This window comes from Sinocyclocheilus rhinocerous, unplaced genomic scaffold (assembly GCF_001515625.1).
Source record: "Sinocyclocheilus rhinocerous isolate Xijiao unplaced genomic scaffold, SAMN03320098_v1.1 scaffold72, whole genome shotgun sequence".
NCBI lineage: Eukaryota > Metazoa > Chordata > Actinopteri > Cypriniformes > Cyprinidae > Sinocyclocheilus > Sinocyclocheilus rhinocerous.
In genome coordinates, this window is record NW_015628351.1 from 3,471,642 (window position 1) to 3,489,481 (window position 17,840).

The 17,840-nt window shown below is 35.8% G+C and overlaps 1 protein-coding gene across 3 annotated transcripts in view; it reads right to left on the bottom strand.

Annotated features, from left to right (window-relative positions):
• Window positions 1-16,339, bottom strand: part of LOC107737586 (caM kinase-like vesicle-associated protein) — a 39,930-nt gene extending 23,591 nt beyond the window's left edge. For all 3 annotated transcript variants that reach the window (XM_016549137.1, XM_016549136.1, XM_016549134.1), the window contains exon 1: window positions 16,141-16,339. The gene's annotated coding sequence lies outside the window, so the exon portion shown is untranslated. The remainder of the gene's footprint in view (window positions 1-16,140) is intronic.
• Window positions 16,340-17,840: the final 1,501 nt, after the last annotated feature.

The following is a 17,840-nucleotide window of genomic DNA, read 5'->3' on the forward strand; positions in this document are numbered from 1 at the left end:
ATATCAGCTGGACGTAAAACAACGTATGCTGTACTGTGTCAGCTGCGTCACGCCGGATCTGTTTCCTACGTTGTTGTGATTTGATCTATCTTAATTTGTGTTCCGAAGATGAACGAAGGTCTTACAGGTTTGAAACGACATGAGGGTGAGTAATTAATGACAGAATTTTCATTTTTGGGTGAACTAACCCTTTAATGGTCTGCTTACTTCTGTTAATCTCGCACAACTAACAAGGTATGACCATGGTGATTCAGTATCCTGAGACATAAAGAGGGTGAGCTAGTCAGGTTTTACTGGAATAATAGAGAGGACAACTTGTTTAAGCGCGCGAATTGGCTTCTGCTTGTCTCTGTGCAGTTTGGACTGAAGGAACCGCCCAATTGATTCATTTGAGTGAGTCACCTACGCTGGAACAGCTACGTTCGACAAAAAGATTAGACCGATTAATTGAAAAGGAGAGATTCAAAAGAGTCATTAAGTTCCGAATCGGTTGTTCTGATTCAAAACCTTCAGAGAAAACATGTCTTTATTGTGGAAATATTGTCCGTAAAAATAACACTGTAGCCTACCACTGTTTTACAATGCCACATTGATACTTCTCAAATAAAATGGCTACTGAAAAGTTTATTTTAAAAAAACAGAGACTCTACCACCTTTCTACTGAGAAATGTAGAAATGTAGCGAATGCGATACATGTTTGAAATTTAATCTTAAGACATAAATTGGCCTACTGTATCTTGCGATTGGACCCATAATTAGAGTTTTTTTTTTGTTAGGCTACATAAAAATTTTAATTTAAAACAGTAATATATTTATATCTTCATTTTTATAATTAGAGTTAAAACAATAATTATAAATAATATTTCCTATAGATGTGCAACCATTTGTATAAATAATTTTCAAATAAAAATCATGTGTCATATGACCATTAATCAACATCGGAGAACAATGAATATGCGAACGTGTAATTATTGAATTTGAATTATTAACTTGAAATCTCAGGGGGTACTTTAAGTAAATATTTTTTGTGTAAGGGGTTCAAGAAAACTTTGAGAAGAGTTTGACTGGACACATGGATTTGGCGTCAATAACAACAGATAGCCTATAGGAAACGTTAATAAGCCTATTCATTTTGCTATCCAATCAGAACAGACTTGTGACCCATTTTGTTTGTGAGTGGCCCACCAAAATGGAACCACTGCTTTAATCTTCATTAATCAGACCTTCCTATCAGAAGGGTCTTCAAGTTAATGAACAAACAAGAGTAATGGGTCCACTGAGGAAGTAAACGCAACAAACCTTTAAGCTGCTAACGCCACACTAATGTTACTGTGAACTGAAAAAAAAAGCTTCATGGCAGTTTAATGAGGACATTGCATGAAACTACTGCAGCTGATGAAATAAAAATATTGTTTTTTCATAACGTGAGGTGAATCTGGGATATGGAAGATATGAGTGTGAGAAACAGTGTTGCGCGCCCATGCGAGTGCAGCCATGTCTTCGGAGGAGAATTGGGTCAGTTGGGCTCCTGGGAGAATCAGAGGGAAAAAGAGAGAGAAAGAGTAAGAACAAGCGAGTGAAACAGAGAAGACAGCGGGGATAAGGGATGGAGTGAACAAAGTAGAAGGTTAAAAGTGAAGGATGAAGGAGAAAGATAGAGAAAAAACTCCTGAAATGATTTAAGTGGATGGTACCCAGAGAAAAACAGCTCTGCAGCAGTGCAATGCTTGTTGTTTTAAATGCTTTGACTTCAAGTCTACACAACAGTAAAAAAACTAACAAAAAAAAAAACATGTACACTTCAAAAAATGATTCATAGATCAAGTAAATAATGCATTAAATAATAATGAAAAAAAATTACCAATGGTATGCTTTTTACCAATGGTATGGTTTTTTTTTCAGTTTACTTCTAACTAAGAAGGAACACAAGTAATGCATTTAAATGCTAGCTTTTCCATCATGATGTTTTATGTTGTCAATCTCAAAGCATTTGAGTTTAATGCTTTTATTTACCTGTTTCTGAGGTCAAATGGCCCTAACATGAAAAAAAAAAACATTTCTAGCATCTTTCCAGCATGCACTGGGATATAAATAATTAATATTGCTGTATTGACCATTTGCCATTTTTATTTACATTATTGATGATTTTGTCTGCACATTAGAAAATGAGTTGTCTTGTATGTCAGCATTAGTTTTCTTATGATACAGTCTCCTGTATGATCATTTATGACTGATTTTAAATCATGTGAACTTTACATTACGTTCAGTGAAGATATTTACTTAAAATGCCAAAGCAAATGAATTCAACTCATTCAACTCAACTCAAGACATGCAGTCTATTGCCTTGAATGTTTTATTCATTGAAGTTCTATTAAAAACCTCATTTTTTACATCATAAACTTTGAAAGTGTCTATACAAACTGAAATGATGTAGAGATGCTTATGTGAAACATTTAAAAGATGAAGCATCATAGAGAAAAATCTGACATATCTGCACTAAAGTTTACACAAGTGAGTATAGATGTCCGTGATGTCTTTCTAAAGCAGCTCCTCAGCTCAAATCTCAAAGTACAGTGATGTGTCCCTCCACTCCATCCCCCCTTCAGTCATTTAAAAACACAGTTTCATCTCCCGCTCTGTACTGTAGGGCTTGACACTGTACTGGGGTAATTAGTTAGTGGCTGGAATAGATGTATGAAATATTAAGGGACTTCCAATGGGACCAAACTTCAAATGAAAATCTTGCTGGCCTTCTGGAAATGTGCCAAGCAGGAAAACTGGAAATATGTACTAAAATAACTGGGAAATGCACTGGGACATACATAATGAATAAGGCTGTAATGACCATTTGCCAGTTATATTGTTGCTGAATTTGTTGTCACATTTAGAAATGTGTTGTCTTGTATGCCAGGATTCATTTCTTACAGTTTCTTGTATGGTTATTTATGACAGATTTTAAATCATGAAAACTTTAAAATACTACACTCTTAAAAGTAAAGGTTCCAATAGCATGTTTTTGCAGGGATGCCATAAAAGAAACATTTTTCGGTTCCCCAACAAACCTTTCAGTGATAAGTTCTTTAAAAGAACCTTTTCTTCTTAATGTAAAGAACATTTTAACGATCAAAAGATACTTTTTCCACTATAAAGAATCCACTGATGTTAAAGATTCTTCATGGAACCATCAATGTCAATAAAGAACCGTTATTTCAAGAGTGTAAAGCAAAATGAATTCTCAGAACTCAGAAAAAGAGCATGCAAACTATTGCCTTGAATGTTTTATTCATTTAAGTTCTGTGAACACTTCATTTTTACAGTCTTCAATTTTAGACTGCAAAAGTATCTATACAAAGTGGAATGATGTAGAGATGCTTAATGCGGAATACTAAAATTAAAAATAAATGGGAATGTGCATAAATGTGTCCTTGTGCTGAGTGTTGATATAGATTTGAGACAGTTTTGATTTAAATTCTCAAGGTCTTGATTTTGATTTAATTATATTAAATTCTGATTCATTTTGGCATGTTTCATTTCGTAATATATGAAAGAAATGATCTCCCAGCTAATGCTGGATTATACAATGAACCTTCTAAGTACCTTTTAAGGTACATTACAATATTTTACATGGTCCAAACTATGCAGTGTACTTGATATTTATTTTTATTCAGTTTTATTTGATATTGTTTTTTACAGATTTAATAATAAACACATCTTGCTGCGTGGAGTGCAAGTTAATTCAACTAAAAATTGTATTTCTTATTTAAAACATATTATTACTTACAGCCAGCCACGACAACTCATTTTGCTTTATATGGTAGGGATGTAACGATTCACTCAACTCCTGATGCAATATGATTTACGATACTGATTTCACAATCACAATCACAATCACAATCCAAACAAAGATGCTGCATACATTCAGCATGAACAGTTTTTTATCTAAATTAGACTGTATAATTGAGAAATTTGAAGCAAAAACATAATGTTCCGACTTTAGTTTTGGGAAACTATACTACGTAAAACATATCTGAACAAAACAAAAACAGCAGACGGGCTGAATGAGAATGCAAATTCACTCTCAGCAGGTGGCACTTATGGAAAAGCCGCAATATAGTGTTTCCTTTTTTTCCCAGTTTGATGCTGTAAACAAAGCAGAGCTGCATTTATAAATACTACTTTAATAGGCATTACAGAGGCAAGATGAAAAAAAAACAAACATCTAAACTAAATTCATATAAACTTCCACCCCCAACTGTATCGCGATTCATTCACATCTCAACCGATTTGAACCGTCACATATTTGTATCGATTTTCATCCAGCTCGGGGTGCATCGTTACATCCCTACGTGGACATTTTGTCTCATCAAATTTGATTAGGGACTGCATACTCAGTTAACACCAGACTTACTTTGCTGTATATTTAACAATACTGGATATTTAACAATCAAAACTGAGGTTCAAATTAAGATGCAATTAACTGGAAAATTTATATTTTTTGCTGCCTTTAACATGATACTTGACAGTGAACAGAAAATGGATATCTGGATAATACTAATGACAATCAACAGGCTGCCAAATTCAGTTCATGCACAAGATTCCCTCAGCTGCACTCAGATTTATCCAGACTGTCTGCCACTCAAAGGGCAAACCTTGTGAGCATTAAAAAAATTTACGAATTTTAAATATGTATGATTAAAATCATCAATATATTAGCAAAAAGTAACATTAAATATAAAAGGCTGTCAACTTCAGCACTTCAAATCCAAACTCTGTTTTACAGATGAATGTTTTTAGAGAAGTGACATGTTGCGAGGGTGTAATGAAGGGACAAGTCCTCTGCTAAAGGCATCAGCTTCAGAGATCGAAGACCAGGGAAGCTGCACGAAAGCACCAGAGCGGGAAAATGAAAGGGGGAGTGAGAACAGAAAGGCAAGTGTAAAATATTCAGCAGTGAAATCCGTTCCCTGGTGAAGCGAGAGCTAATGATTGAAATGAAGATAATGGTGGCCACGTTACGAAAACTCTCAGCGTCATTTATCCTCTTTGTGCCCGCAGACTGAAATTAAAGATAGGGCTGAAAAATTTCCCACACTATCGCAAAGGGTACTTAACAACTCATTAACTTGTGGAATACAGATTCTGATGTTTGTCCTGTTAAAAGATAGCTACATTATGAAATGCTCGCCTCAACAGTAATGCTATAGCTCATATGCAAATTAGCACAGTGAAGAAACACATTGACTGGAAGTCAGAAGTGGCGACCAAAGAGGAAAGTGAATCAGCACAGGCCAAAGTCACTGGAAAGTGCCCATCTGGAGAGTTTGGCTGCTTCCTCTCACTGTAAACTGTGATGGCGTCAAAGCTGCCCGTCATATCAACACACAAAAACTCACAGCGCTAACAGATTAGCAGTTAGCATCGTCTCCTATACTCTAACCTAAGGCACATTGGTTACAAAGCAGCCAAATATAGGACCTAGGGGTGACGATTCAAAGTTTCAACTAGGTGGATTATCTAAAATCAGGTCAGTGAAAGACATCGCAGGCTCATTTCCCTTTACTTCCAATTGTATTCGCTTGATACTCCAATAAAGTGTTGCATAACACCTCTCCTCTCTGTCAGTACTGTAGTAGTCAATCGTCTCAGCCTCGTACATATCTAGAACATTAGCTTAGACATCAAAGGTTTGGTTATTTAAAGCACGCCCAGAGAGGGACAGCGTGTAGAAGTGTGTTGAGGGGTGAATGAGTCCTAAACTGAATACATTAACAACCGAGCGTATGTGTGTGCATTACTGTGCGTGTGCATGATGCTACAGCAGTTGACTTGCTATCACGGATGGGTAAATGTTTTTGAAGAAAGAAGTTGCTTCAGACAGCAGAAAGGAGGACAGGAGAAGGAGGGAAAGCACAATGATCAAAAACAAGGAGACAAGAGGCCAAAGGGCAGAATACGAAGAACGTCTGTAGGAGGACAGAACACATGAGTCAGATTGTGAAAATGTTGAAACAATACATTGACTGTTCAAAGCTATATTAAAGCATCAGGCATTTATTTTTTTACAGCTGGAAGAAAATCATTATGCACTATATAAAGAAATTGCCTTAATTTTCAACATCAAGTTAATAAAACTTAAAGGTAAAGTGTGTAATTTTGTTGATATTAAAATAACTTCGATCCCATCTTAATATGCAGAAAAGCAATACGCAACCATGTATATTAAAAAAAAATATATATATTTTTTTTTACAAACACTGTGATCCTGTGGCACTTTTAAAACATTGTTCTGTTTGTTTGAACATCCCAAACAGCCCAACACAGAAATGCTGGCTCAACCAATAATGTGTGTTGTAGGGCGGGCTATCTGTTTGTCAACCAATGATAGACAGGGTGAATGGTGAGGAAACCTATTAGATTGATTTTTTTTGTTACCTTAACCCTTCACTAAGCCTCACCTCCTTGGATACTGTTGATAGCTCAGACATGCTTTACTGAAGGTCCCAAAGGAATTAATTAGACACCTTTCTGGCTGCATGGTTTTTAGTTAAATGTGCTCATAAAATGGTACAAATTAATTGCCTATTATTCTGACATAACCTTGAATGAATTGTGACTTTACAAATTATTTGTATCTATTTTTTTTTAAAAAGTTAAAATATGCAGTAGTACAACAAAAATTTCTTCTCACAGTAAATTGAAAAAAGACACCACATTTGCTAGCGATTCCATGTGGTAACAACAGACCTATTCTTAATTATTCTACAACAATTTAAAGGGGTCATATGATGCGATTTCCTTTAATCCATTGCAGATTTAAAGGGTTAGTTCACCCAAAAATAAAATAATCCATGTGACATCAGGGGTTCATCCGTAATTTTTACGAAGCTACGAGAATACTTTTTGTGCAGGAGGAGACGAATTGTTGAATAAAGTCGTTTTTTTTTTTTTGCGCATGAAAAGTTAGTTAAATAAAACTACAACTAAAAAACTAAAATCTGAAAAAAAATATTTAAACTTACTTTATTTCAGCTAGCAGCCAAAGCTAAATTTCTAATTTTCATTTAGTTTAACTTAATGTACTAAAATAACTAAAACTAAAAAAATATATATTTATATATTTTTATATATTAATATATATATATAAAACTATATTGTGTACATTAACGAGGAAAAAAAATTAACTTAAATGATTTTAGCAAATGGCTGCAATATAACAAAGAGTGAAAAATTTAAGGGGGTCTGAATACTTTCCGTACCCACTGTAAACTATAGTAAAAATTACAAAATTACAGCAAAGAAAATTATAAAATCTTTAAATTAAATTACGGGGAAACCCAAAATACCTTTAACGAAAAAACACAAAATTAGAAACATTAAAAATATATATATTAATTTTTAAAATCTCAGCAATACTAAAATAGCACGGATTCATGACCATGAAATTTTCTACCTTCTGTATCTGATTTATTTCAAGATTGATTTCAAGATTTAAAGTTAATATTTTGTATCTTTGTATCTAATTTCTGGTCTGGTCAGTAATGTTTTTAAGGTAAGTTCTATTTGGTGCCAACAGAGATGCAGAAACTTTGCCTTAAAATGAGCAGAAATGTAGTCATTACAGGTATTTAATCATTTAAAAGATTACAGTTTACAACATTTTCTTTTAAAATAAAGGCTCCAGCTGAGATATATCGTTGTCTTTAATGTAAATAAAATTAGATTATAAGACATTTAAATTACGACATCAACAGCAGTAATTAATTTCCACTGCTGCAGTGTTTTTTTTTTATTTCCTCCTCCCTAGATAAATAAACAGAAAGAGGACGATTAGTGGCTCAGTGTGGGACAGCATTAAAATGACAAGAGTATGTATAGCACCGCTGTCATAATGAGGCTCAAGCTTTCAATGGCAAAGGCTTCATCTCTTTTTTATTCCTCATCTCATTCTCCATTCTCTTTTTCCATCTCTCTTTATCCTCAAGTTGGGAGTAATGGCGGACAAAACGAGGAGTCCTCATCACTGATTTATGTTTGCTCCCATGTCCTGCATATATTTACCTCACTTTGAATGTAATCAAAAGCACTGCCCGTCACAAAAGCGCACACAAAAGCTCCAGCTTTCATTGTGATGCGGAAAGCCTCAACTTGCATATCTCGCTCGCAAAGCCTTTTTTGCTTTGTTTTATCACAAGTGCTTAAGTGGAGGCTTTTCTGTCTATTTTCATATGCAATCGGAAACAAAATTATGCTGAAAAGGTGCCTAAGCGAGGTGGAGTTGGTGGAGAGCACCTCTGCTTGAAATTATATAATGTAGATGATTAAAAGTAATTTGAGGGAGAGAAAGAGAATGTGTGAGTGTGAACGAGTACATTAAGACTCACATGACCCTCGTAATGGCTTAGTTGTCCTTGTATCTCGAATACACTATTATTGCCACTCTGTCCAGTGTTAGTTTCTGCTAAAGGGGCTATCATGACAATTCTATGGCTGGGCTGCGATAGTTTTAAGGGGAGCAACTCATCCTCTGTAGCCTGTATTGTAAAAGAATTATATTTCTTTAATATGTTAGTGAAGAGTGCTGCAGGGGGTGAAAATTATTGGTGTTCAGCGTGGCTGCAGATGCATGGCATCTCAACTGTGCTGTAAGCTCTCAACTTAGCTCTTTATGACCCCCATTCAAAGTGGGTTCACAAACGGCTGAGGAATAAACCTCAGCTGGCATGTGCTGAGGTAATGGGGCACTTAAAAGCAATAATTAACATCTTCCAACAAATTCAAGACATGCAGTTCTTACGTATTGTGACCCGTTTGATACCCTCTCTCGTTTTTTTCATATGCACAAACAAACATTTGGCAGACAGTTTTTTTTCTTTTTTTTTTTCAAATTTACAGTGCTTTCAAGTACATGTCATCAGTTAATGCATTCCCTGGGATTCAAACTTGTGACCTTGGTCTTGCTCTCATCATGCTCTACTGTCTGAACTACAGGAATACACATACTATGTGTCTTCAAGCTGATTCATTTATTATTTGTTAGCAAGTGTGTATGTTTATGGGATCTTATTAGTAATCACAGGTTGTCATATCACTTACACACTCAAAAATGATTTGATGAGTTGTCAATGAAACTTAAAGGGGTCATATGATGCTGCTAAAAAGAACATTATTTTGTGTATTTGGTGTAATGAAATGTGTTTATGTGGTTTAAGCTTAAAAAAATATGGTTATGGTTATAGAATTATTGCAGTATATTTTACAAGAAAATACTATGTTAGTCTTTCTTGGCATTCTTGTTACTTGCTATTTTCTGTAATTATTTGTGAAATTTAATAGCAATTTCTGAGTGAAAATTGTTTTAAATAAAATCCTACACCTTTTTTTTTGTTACAGTTAATTATTTATGCAATGACAGCACATGTACTAACTTTAGACACAAAAATGTTTACAAACTCTTCGTTTTATATATTGAATTAGTGGAGTTTATAAGTTGGTTTTGTTGTATATAAACAATGGTATTAATTAAATATGGCATTAATTAAAATATCAAGGCCTTTTTTTACTTTTATTTCATGTATTCACCTAATTTGACATTATAATGGCTTCTATTCTGTTCTGTGTGGTTTCTAATGTTTTATTCAACTCATTTTTAATGTTTCCATCACCGTATGCGATGCGATGGCGCCGCAGACGGCAGCCTCAGTGTTTGGCTCTCCAGTGTTTGTACTATTTTTGTTAGTTTTTCCTGTTTTTTGTTTCTCAAACACGATCAGTTTTACCAGGGATGAGCTGCTGAACATTTGGCAGAACACACCACACAATCTTCTACCGGATTTACTGCCCGGCTTTCAGCTGTTTAGAGCAGACCGCGATCTGGCTGCCACCAACGATCTGGACGAGCTCACGGAATCTGTAACATCATATATCAGTTTCTGTGAAGACATATGCATCCCTACCAGGACTCATTTAACATTTAACAATGATAAGCCATGGTTTACAGCAAAACTTCGTTTATACTTATTTATCACCCTAAATCCTAGTACATCCCTACAACTTTATTTTATTTTATTTTATTCTATTCCTATTCTATCTATAGCACACCTGTACATACAATTTATTATTTTTTTGTGGTTTATATTTATGCATGTGCATTTTATTCACATCTTATTTTTATTATCTGTGTGTTGTTGTTGTCTCCGTGTACTGGAAGCTTGTGACACTATAACAAATTCCTTGTATGTGCAAACATACTTGGCAATAAAGCTCTTTCTGATTCTGATTACCCAAGACTAACTTTTAAAAGGAGTTAAAATTCCATCATCATTGAAACATTACTGAATCATTTAGTTTTTATTTTATTACTTAAAACTGTGTAAATATACTGTAATAATATATTTGTGAGTAACATTATTGTCAATTATTACGTCTCAACTGTTTCTTTCACGCTCTCACTCTTATTTCTTTTTTTACAGAATAACTTAAAAATCACGTGTTAGACAACTTTTCGACGTAAATGCGGTCAGGACTCTAATTACTTCAGGGATAATTAAAGCACACAACACTGGAGGCAATCGAGTGCAGAGAAACAGCATCTTTACCTCACATATATATATATTTTAACGTGTGAAAATGCACATGTAAACATTACATTTGAATACCTAAAAAATACTAATGAGATCAATGTTGTGTGTTTGTCTACGTTTAGTCTTAAAGCACCCTGTCTCCACATAACACAATCACAATTTTATAGGTATTGTAAAGCTGATTAGATATGAGCTATAAAACCTACGAGAATATGTTTCACGATCCTTTTATGATTCCTATTTCATTTATCATTATGCAAGGGTGTTTACGGAGATTACAAATCCATCGAGGAGAATAGCTCATTTGTCGTAGGCTGATATGATTAGCAAGCGTTTACTTCATTTGTTTAAAATTGCAAACAGCACATCTGAGCTTATGAGCTGAATGTTGGACAAGAGACTTAGACGCCTGGAGTACTGAAATACACCCATCCATACACTGACTTTACAAAACGCATCTGTGGGAGGTGTGTAGTGTGTGGGCAAAAGGTACGAATCTAACTTGAAAGTGCTTGCTATATGTAGTCTAGCATCAAGGTGGCCCACAGGAGTCGGATTGGATGCTGCACTGGTTGGAAACTGAACAGAAAGGCTTCGTATCGTGCTCAAATGGTGGGTTATGTGAATGCATTATTTTGCACTGAATATATTTGTCTCAGAGCTTGAGGGGAGCTGCTGTGATGAGTCTCCAAAATTAAAGTAACCTCTTAATTGGCACCATCCAAGAGGTGAAAACAATGTTGTGAGACAGTGCTAATGGGCGCTGTGCATGTTTATAACTGTGCATGTTTATAAATAACCGATTGCTTATCAATTGTGACTCACTGATTGTGATTTCCCTCCACTAGTGTTATGGAGGGTGTAGCATAATGTTTCCACGCTGTGATAACAAGCCATTTGAAAAATGCGAACTCGCTAGCATATGTTCTCGCAAAGGTTCGCCACTCTGTCTAGCTGAGGGTTGCCAGCACTTACTCTTATAAGTGGCGTAATTTGTTGAGTATCTGGAGGTGATAGAACGCAGGATGGGGGCTGAAATGATTCAGAGCTCCATCCAGTAGAAACGCAGATAATGATGCTGACATTCGGCATATCAGCGGACTCAGGGGTGCTTTTATATGAATTCAATGCACCATTACGTCAATATAACTGTGAATGGGTGTCTTTCATTACATTGCTTACTTGGATTACGTCTAAGGTGTTACATTTGTTTTGATCGTGTCTAATGTCATTTTGAGCTAAAGTCGTCATTCAGAGTCGCTGTAAAAAGTGGGAGTGACGTTCATGGGCGTCTGGGAAACCTCAGCTGGGGATTTAATCTTGTCTGGGTACTTGTCTTGACTTGATTTCATTGCCACCTTTGTGAGAGTCCACCGATTGGACAGATTTAACCCCCCTGGATGGGAGAATATGCATCTTTTGTGAGAAGGCTGAGAAATGTCTTACAAAAATGTGGGGTTTGCTTTTACATCTTGCATGCAGTTGAGTGTTTTAGGCTTTTTAGTAAACTTTACTGACCATTTGTCAGTATATATATATATATATACTGTATATAGTAAAGTTAGTAAATTAGTTGCATGTTTACTATGACTACTTCACGTGACCTGCAGATGACAGTTGTGTCATCTTTATATTGTTTCAAATTCAAACTGTACAAATGCAGGAACCTTATGACCTTCTCACCTTGTCTTCACGTTTTCTGTTTTTTTTCAAGGAGTTCATAAAAGCAGCAGTCATAATGAGTGCTGCCACCTAGTGGACCAAGCAATAGTCTATTTCAATAGTCGAAGCAGTCGATTTCAGGCAGATGTGCAGCTGGCACATCCTTTAGAGTCCTGGCATGCATTTTTTAAATGCATGTTGTACGTCTTGCTCTGTACAATTAATCTGTAAATATGTTATTTCCAAAGATTTATTTTTGCCATTTCTGCATTAATTAAGATAGGACAGTAACGAGACAAGAAGTAAGAGAGAGAGGGGGACGAGATCAGGAAAGGTCCACAAGCTGGGACTCGAACACAGGACTATATGTTGGCACGTTGCCCACCAAAGCTATCGGTGCCAATCCGTGAATATGTTTAAATTTTTTTCAATGTTCTGACCTTGACATTTTTCATCAAAATGTTGTAACTGGATATTCCAGTGAAAACTTCTCTCTGGTGATGTATACAGGACTTTTCCAGTCATTTTACACTCATGTTAACGCTCATCTACAGCCACATCTCAACAGCTAATCAACAACTAATGCATTGAACCAAGTCCCTACCCTTTTCCCTTTCAAATAATCAGTTTCATTTGTATCACAATACAGAAAAAAAGATGTCACTACTTCCGTTTCATTGCAACTTTAAGTTTTAGGTAGACTGCAAAATTGTTTGTACATTTTGCAGAAATAAACAGTAAAAATTATATATTAAATATAATTTTAAAATAAAAATAAAGTAAAAATAAAAATTAGAAACTGGTTAATTCTAAGTTACTGTTCCATACACGTGTGATTGTAAATGGTTTACCTTGCATTATATGTAATTTTACTGTAAAATACTGTCATGTGTATGGTTTTTACAAGTAAAAACTATGAATTACCATGTAATTCTGGGTAAAAAACAGTATAATGACATTCCCATGTGGTCATATGGCTTTCTGTTTTACTGCCTATATTATTATTGTGGTTATCAATATATTTTTTAGTAAAAAATCAGATTTTGAGTTCAAGTAAACTTGGTAACATTATATCATATAATTGAATATTCGGTTTTAAGTTGTAAAATATACAGGCACTAATATGCCACACAGTAGTAACTGAAACACTGTCTCCATGATTTTTTTTCTCCACGATGGTAAACTTCTGGCAAGCACAGCTGCTGTTTTTTTTCCCTGTAAATTTAACAAGATATTTTTTCTGTGTAGTCACAGCTTATTTTTGTGGGCAGCGCTCAGATATATGGTGCAACAGCATTTTGGGTGACCCGAGTTAAAGTCCTGGCTCATGGTCCTTTCTGAGTCCCATTCTCCTCTCTTGTATCCGACTGTTTCCTGTCTCTCTTTAACTGTCCTATTCAATTAATGTCAAAAATACCACTAATATAACTTAAGAAAAGTTATAGACATAAGAGAAGGTCAGAAAACATCCTGGCAGAAATTCTACCCCATAGCTGACCCTGATGACTTGAATCCTCCACAAACAATTTATTTATTTTGCAAGCATAAGATTATTATTATTATTATTATTATTTACTGTAATCAGACCTGCATATTCTAGACCACCATTGACTGTATTTGCATTTGATGAGAGTCTCTTTTATTCTCAGTGCAATTCCACTGAAATCAAACTAATCCCACATCCATACTACCAAGTTTTTTTGTTTTGTTTGTAAATTTTTTTCTTGCTAATCCACTGTGGCCCATTTGCCCATCCGTTCAACTGCTGGTTTTTGGCACATTCTGATTTTGAATCCGTCACGGTCATTAACCATTTATAACAGATCTGTTCTAGAGCTTAGCATTTGTGAAATCCTGTAAATGAGTGTTAGCTGGGAAATCCTGCATCATGCTGCTATGTGTTAAAAGGATGTGCAAGATTTCAGTCAAGTTTACAGCTCACCTGTGGGTGCGTCTGTCACTTTCACAAACACCTCTCTGGCTGCAAAGACTGTTTAAGTGTGGCGCGGGGTAAAATGTTCTCTGTTTCAGCAGCTACGACCTGCAGCTGAAAGCTCTAGAAGGTTCCACAGTGATCTTTGCTTCCGCAAGGCATGGCATTACTGTATGCAAGTGCTGCCATCACGTAGACAGGCACTCTATATACTGTTACACAGCAAATACTCAATTTTCATGTTTTCATTTAAGAAGTTTAGCTGAAATGTTATTATAGTGAAGATCTCAGATCTAATTTGTCTGATACTTTCTGTCTACAAAAAGATTGGATTTCTTTTGGTGTGTCTGGCGATTGATAGTACAAATTATTGCAATTTGACGTGCCAGAGCGCATCTTCACAGGGTTACTAATTATAAGACCAGGAAAAATGAAATTATGCATTAAGCAAAAAAAATAATTTAAAAATGCAGTAACACATTTTAAGTCTTTTAGATTATGCCAAATGGGATTGGTTCAAGTGTGCTCAGATTCAAAGAAAACAAGAGTGTGTAACTTTGTCTTTGTATTGCCGTAAAGTTCAACTAAATGTTTCATTTTTCCTCCCACATTACGATTAAAAGTTTAAAAATTAAAACATACCGTGCAAGACTCTGTGCATTAATAATGAGTACGTTAATGGCTTTGCAATGTAAGCACCATAACAAAGTCCTTTGCATGAAAAAGGCTGAAGACCCCTGGTTATTATGACTGACTGAAAACAATAATGAACAGTAATGACAGAGAACTAGATGTGTGGAACTCTAAAAATGCAGTGCTTTGACAGACATAAATTTAAATGTTACAAAACCAAATATTACTGACTTAATTAAAACATGTCATCAAAATGTCAGCATGCGGATATTTTATTATGCATTCAGAACATAGGCCTACACAGACTTTTTGAGTGAAAACTTCTCATAAATGTTTTTTATACCTACACTACTCTAAAACCTGTTGACGTTATTAGATATTAGGCAAACCAATCTTTCAAATAGTAAAGACCAACTGTCCTTGGTTTTTGACATGCAAAACATGTTATTTCACTACATTTGTAAGGACATTTGGCCCTCACAATTATAATTAAGCTGTATACACACTCACAGGCTTTACTGACCCTGAATTCATCTCAGCTCTAAACCACACTTGGGTTAAGCCTACTTGTACAATAAATGGATGAATATCTCAGTAATGGCAAGGACAACATGACAATAGGAAAAATGTGACGACTACATAAGTGCCCAACTACAAATAATAGTCTACTTATGCATAAGCACATCATCATGACTCGGTATGAAAAAAAAATACATTAATATACTCATTGGGGAACGTTATGTCACAATTTGTCCGTTATTAATAATTAATGTGTTATTTCAACCCAGACTTGCTGTGAATGCATGCCTATTTATTGCTACATTACTCGACATTACTCAGAGCACCTGCTCTCAAAACAGTTTCAAAAATCTCAGGCGAAGCGATGCGACGTCGCTAATCTCATATCTCAACTGTTTCTTTCACGCTCTCACTCTTATTTCTTTTTTTACAGAATAGCTTAAAAATCACGTGTTAGGCAACTTTTCGACGTAAATGCGGTCAGGACTCTAATTACTTCAGGGATAATTAAAGCACACAACACTGGAGGCAATCGAGTGCAGAGAAACAGCATCTTTACCTCACGCGCCTACATGTTCATCGACAGGTTTGGGTTTTGTGTGACATCTTCACGACTGCTGCACTCACAAATTCCATCGCAATCTATAAACTTGAACAGAGTCGAAACGGAAGAAATCGTGATCTCTTAGTTTGTTTAAACAGATGTTCCGCCTGTTTTGCGATGCCAATATGTGATAGGAAGGAAAGGCTTGAAAGGAAATACATAAAAGAAAAATTTAAGACAATATACCAAAACATCTAAAGTTGTTTTACCTGCTCGGAATGGCACAGAATACGCACGGGATGGATGAGGAAATCCAAACTTTGAAGACTGCGAGCGTTAATGGCTCGTTTGTGAGCGACGCATTAGATCGGCGCAGTTCTGACAAGACTATCGGCGTGCAATGCTGCTGTCTGTCTCTCCCTCCCTCTCTCTCGCTCCCCCAGAGAAATAAATAATCTCTGCTTTCATCTGGATCACCGAATCGCTCCCTCCCTCTCCAGTTTGCGCGCTCTGTCTATCTCTATCTCTCCTTTTCTCTCACTCTCTCTCTCTCTCTCTCTCTCACACACACACACACACACACACGCGCGTTTCCATTTACTTCTGTTGTGTTTATAGCTACAGCGTTAATAATATTTTCTGTCAACCCTCACACAAACATGTCTACACTTTAGATCTTAATTTAAAAATATTTAATACGTTTAATTAGCCATTTTTCGTGTGACCATTGGCTGGTCCCCGCAATGCATGTGAAGTGGTGCATCACTAAAATTCACAGTGCCTGGGACAACATTTTAACCCCTCTTCCCAGGACAAAATGAGTAGGATATGCCCTTTTGGAACTTATTGGGGCCCCTTCTTCATAAGGCCCCGCAATGTAGGCAAAACCTGACAGTCACTCATCACTCATCACTCATTTTCTCAAAACCTTAAACACAAATCCAAATACTCAAAGTAAATTCAGGAAACCTCTGACTCTTGCATCAAAATCAAACAATCACTGCAAAACCATTTCACTTGCACTCAAAATCAAACGGTGCTCTCAGATCACACACACGAGTCGATAAAATAAACACTACAGAGCATTCATTAGACACTACAGAGAAAAATGGAGAACACAGCATCCAGAACATTACAGAAAACAGTATATTCTATTGAGTAAACAACTTTGCAATTCTGTAAAAAAAGTATAGTAATTGCAACTGAGTAAGGTGAATATATTGTATAGGCCTACTGTATGTACTGCAAGAATAGTATTGTGCTGAATATTGAATAGTACTGAATGTTTGTATATATTCAGCACTTGGATACTGCTAAAATACTGCAGTCCAACTGCAAAGGCCAAAAAGGTCAAATAAAACTCTAAATGAATAGCATGTTACAGTAAACTCAAATACTGTAAGTTGTGCAATTGTAAAATCAGGGTCAAGGAGAGATTCATTCTGTCTCAGCATCATGTCTTTGTGCTTGAGATCTGGCCTGAGGACTTTGTCCACATTACAAGTAATGTTTTTTTTGCTAGACAAAGAGAAAAAACCCTCTGGTCTGACAGATCCAGCCTTCATAACACTCTCTAAACCTTACTCTTTCTCTCCTCATCCTCCACTTCTTACATGTACTCTTCCTCCTCTCCTTCTCAGATTGTTTCCATCTATTGTTCATATCATCATTCAGTCACCTGTGCCACTTGTGCACTCTGAACTGGCTCATATTTTGTACAGTTGGTTTGATCACATCATTAGAAACAAGTGTGAACAATTTTGAATCATTGTGTGTAAACGATGACAACTGTGCTTTAGTTGTGTTTAACTTTTGCCGCTTGTGTTTAGCATTTTGCAGCACAAATGCATCACAGTGTGATAAGTGTTTAAGTGAATGAGAATGTGTTTAGAGTTTTGCAAAAAAGAGTGCATGAGATTTGCAAATAGAGCCTAACTGCCTGAACGTGTTTAAGGTTTAGCAGAAAGAG